A 4,275-nucleotide genomic window follows, 5' to 3' on the forward strand; every position below is an offset into this window, starting at 1 on the left:
TATCTATATCTATATTTATATCTATATCTATATCTATATCTATATCTATATCTATATCTATATCTATATCTATATCTATATCTATATCTATATCTATACTTGCACCTACATCTATGTTTACATCACTGTGCACTGTCAAGTCTCTTTTAAAGTGTATGATTGGGAAACGACGCATTGGCCATGAATCATGGTGAGTTGAAGAGCAGTCGAGGACGCACTGAAGTCGTTTCTCGGAGTAAAACACGTTAATCATCACCGAATTGGGGTTACAATTTCGCATTCTCGCCGATGACGATATTTGCTTGAGTCTATTTCAAGCCTCTTGTGGCAGATGGCATGGTCAGAATTTGAACTCAGAAAATATCTCGTCGTTTGGGGACATTTACATCCCATAAAGATTTGAGGATATCACGGAGAAGAAAATAATGGCATACAATCGGCAGAGTTGAAACTTTGGCTAGTTACAAAGATATTGGGTGGTATGATGTGCCCTTCTGTTGGTAACATAAAAATTATATAATTATATAATGTTCATCGCCCTTGTGGCGGAGAGAGAGATACATAGATAAAATTTATATTGCATTACGGAAAATACATAATTTCATATTTCGAACTATAAATTATATTGAGTGGTCCACAATCTACAAGCACTACTTTTCAGTGGACCTCTCAGTTCTCTTTTTTTTTCTCCTTTAAATATAACTTTGCATTTTCCTATATGTAGACATAATTTATTTCTATTAGTTTGTGGACTATCGTTTATCCTCCGCACTTTGTACTGTATATAAATGCTTATGATGGATTTTCTGATTTACCTTGCGTAATGTTTTGTTGGAAGAAAAATGAAAATGAAATAAATGAATTGAATTGAATAATCATTAATGTGTTGAAAGATGAGAATAAATGACATTTAATAAAACTATTAATGTTTGTTCGATTAAAAGAAAAATTACGCTTAAACATGAAAGGAGTTGGGGCCATAATGATTGTCATTTACAGCTATAGAGTATGATGATATTGCTACAATTATGACATAAAGTTGTAGATTACTTAAGCTTGGATACCGAGAACGAATCGTGACAAACCAAACTTTAGCTTATTTCTATATTCCAGAAGGTCAAACAATATGATTATCATTTTGGAGTATCATTCTGCTTCATTATACGAAGACATCAACACGTCTGGGGTGGAAGTTCTTTTATATGTTTTTGTTTTTCTTGACGACAAGATAATACATATGTAATAAAAAGGTTACTTAACTCTAAAAGAAAATTTTAATCTCTGATGGCAGAATTCGTAGAGCCCTAAGGTCAGTTGAGCGATTCTTGCCACTGTTATCTTCAACTAGTGAAGTGAGGATAATCTAATGGAGGGTGAATGACATTGTAAAGATATTCAAGACACACACACACACACACACACACACACACACACGTATATCTGTATGTATATATATATCATCATAAAGTAATTCGTAGTCCACGTGATGGCGCAATAATATCAAAAGTAGGACGGAGCTCAATGAATATATCATGTTGTCAATATAAACAGTTTATCTGAAAAAAAATACACAAATTTTCGGGCTCCCTGCCTTTGTCAATTTGTTTTTTAATCACTTGACCAAAAAAAAAAAAAATTACTTTTCAAAGACGGGGAGTTCAAAATTTATGTGTTCTTCAAATAAACTGTTGGTATCGAAAACATGATACATTTCTTGAATTTTGTTCTATTATTCTATTATAATTATACTCGGCAACAAAAAAAAAAGGAAAGAAAAGAAAGTGAACACATTTTCCTTTCATATCTTTCATAGAAGATTTTGATGAAAATAGATATATCATACTATACCATTTTAAGGCAATTTTATTGGCAATCAAACTGTTGGGCCGTTACAAAGGGAAACTTTAGGCATGAGTGAACACATTCGTTTTTGTCCTCCATGGTAAAAAAGCAAAAATTGCAAAAATAGACATGTCATTAATGTGCAGATGCCCTTCGGGATAACAATGATGACAAATGACCAATCTAACGCAATAAAGGACATGAATGAAATGGCAAAAAATAAGTTTTCGTTTTCTCGTATCTCTTTGTCGCCTAAAAGAAAACAAAACAAAGTAAAACAAGAATTTTCTGTCAACATTAATGACGTAGGGAGTAAAGCCACAAAGGTAATTAAATGAACAGAATTATTGAATTGAGGAACCCATGAGACAAAATCAAGAAACAAATAATGTTTTCAATTTCCCTAATATGAAATAACTCTTCTACCATTTTTGTTGATATTGCTTTTCTCTATACCATTTTAATTTGGATTTGACAGAAGAGTTGTGAATGACAACTTGTTAATTTTTGCAAGTTTCTTTTGATTGTGTCTTGGAAGAGAAAAACGAAAGTGTTTACTCATGCGTAAAATTCTACTTTTCATTGACCTACCAGCTTTAATACGGTGTATAATACATAATATTTTAGCCCAATATTCAATGACAAATATGAACTTGAAAAAGTGTTCACTTTTTTCTGACATTATAGATCATGGACCCCGGATATAGATAGATGGTTACATAAAGATGAACTAAACGAGTGAACAGCGTAATACCGCACAGCAAGTGACCATTCTGAATTCTAAGATTGTATACACTGTAATCAAATTCTTCCAGACTTCACTTTCTATTTGCAGGCTTGCAAACTTTGATTCTACATCTAGATTGCCTTGCTTGCGATACATGAGTGAATTACATCGCTTACATTACTGTAAAGATATACGTGGTTCTGGCTGAAGAGTTTTTAGTAACTGCATGTAGTTAAGGTTTTTATCCTGTAAAAAGGAAAACATATGAAAATATCACAAACTAATGAAAAAACACATACATGTACATCTAAGATTTTCTGGACTTCCACATTCAGTTCAGATCCCCTATCCCCTGTTCTTGGATCTCCCTTCCTCCTTTGTCCCTTGAGGTCACTCCCTCCCCCCCCCCCCCCCCCCCCCCCACCACCTTGCACTACCACGCGGTCAAACATTTTCACCGCTCCTGGTGATAACATTGTCATTTTGTTAATGGGCGCTGTGGCATAATGGATAAGAGGGCCCGAGTTTGACTCCTGCAAGGTGCTTATAGACGTCCTAATTCGGACAAGATACTTTTACCCACAATGACCCTCTCGACCCATCAGGTGTAGAAATAAGTATACGTAACAATGCTAATTGGGTAATGATGACAGGGCCCTCTGGAAGAACAGTACAACGTGTTGATACTGAAGAGACAATACCCTGGCAAAGTAAGACCATAATAACAATAGTGCATTTAGCACAAAACCATTAAACCATGGGTCCCTACAGCTATTCATCATAATTATCAAACACGCGAGCATAAATATCCAGTTTCAATGTGATCAATCAGACACCAAATATTTCCCTGGTCCTCAGAATTCATCTCACCTCGTACGCACTCGTTGATCCCATCGTATAGAAGAAGGGGACGAAACAGCGAACGGTGACGACACCCGCCAGGACGTAGGCCAGGCAAAACCATCCGTACACCGTCCCGTGCTCGTAGCTCTCCACCGGAGCCCCCAGAAACGTGACGGCAGAGATGAAGCTCGCCACCAGCGACATCGCTACGGGGAAAGCACTCATACGACCGTCAGCGAGCAGGAACTCGGCGGTCGTCTGTTGCTTCCCGCCGCAGCATCCGTGGTACACCCCGATGATTGCGGAAACCAGCAGCAGTCCAACAAATACCAGATAGTCCCACATCAAAAACTTCGCGGAGAAAGAGTCATCCATCTTTCCAGCAGAGTGAGGCGGATTATATAGTCTGATCTTTATGTTTTTTATCAGTGTTTTCAACTTTACAATGGTTCTGCTCTTTTGTAAAGGATCTGACTATTAACTAACGCTAAGGGTGATCTGCTCTTGCGTCAGTGTAGGGTTTTACTGCTCTAAGAAGTTCGAAAGTAAAACAGTGAAACCAATCCAGCGTTCCTTTTGGAAGTCTGCGTCAAACATAAGTCTTCGGCGTAAAATATCTCTGATTTTTGCTGGGGCAGCCGATAAACCCCAGTATTCGAGTTGATTCCCGCTCAAAGTTGCATAACCATCCTGTTTCCAAGACGATGATCTCATTTATCATGGCGCCCTAACATTTTAACCACCTTATGGAGTGAGACCCAAAGAACCTCCTCCTTCTTGCCGAATCTTTGAATGTGCACATCATCTCCTTCTGACGCATCCGCCGTCTCTGGCGTAACCATAGCAACATCTCCAGAGATGGG

General features: G+C 37.4%; 1 pseudogene; it reads right to left on the bottom strand.

Annotated features, from left to right (window-relative positions):
- Positions 1–3,430: 3,430 nt before the first annotated feature.
- On the bottom strand, positions 3,431–3,787 carry LOC139715257 (sodium-coupled monocarboxylate transporter 1 pseudogene; annotated as a pseudogene).
- Positions 3,788–4,275: the final 488 nt, after the last annotated feature.

The sequence above is a fragment of the Diadema antillarum genome, unplaced genomic scaffold, assembly GCF_040938485.1.
Source record: "Diadema antillarum isolate AM-2024a unplaced genomic scaffold, OU_Dant_1.0 seq00003216_RagTag, whole genome shotgun sequence".
Lineage (NCBI taxonomy): Eukaryota > Metazoa > Echinodermata > Echinoidea > Diadematoida > Diadematidae > Diadema > Diadema antillarum.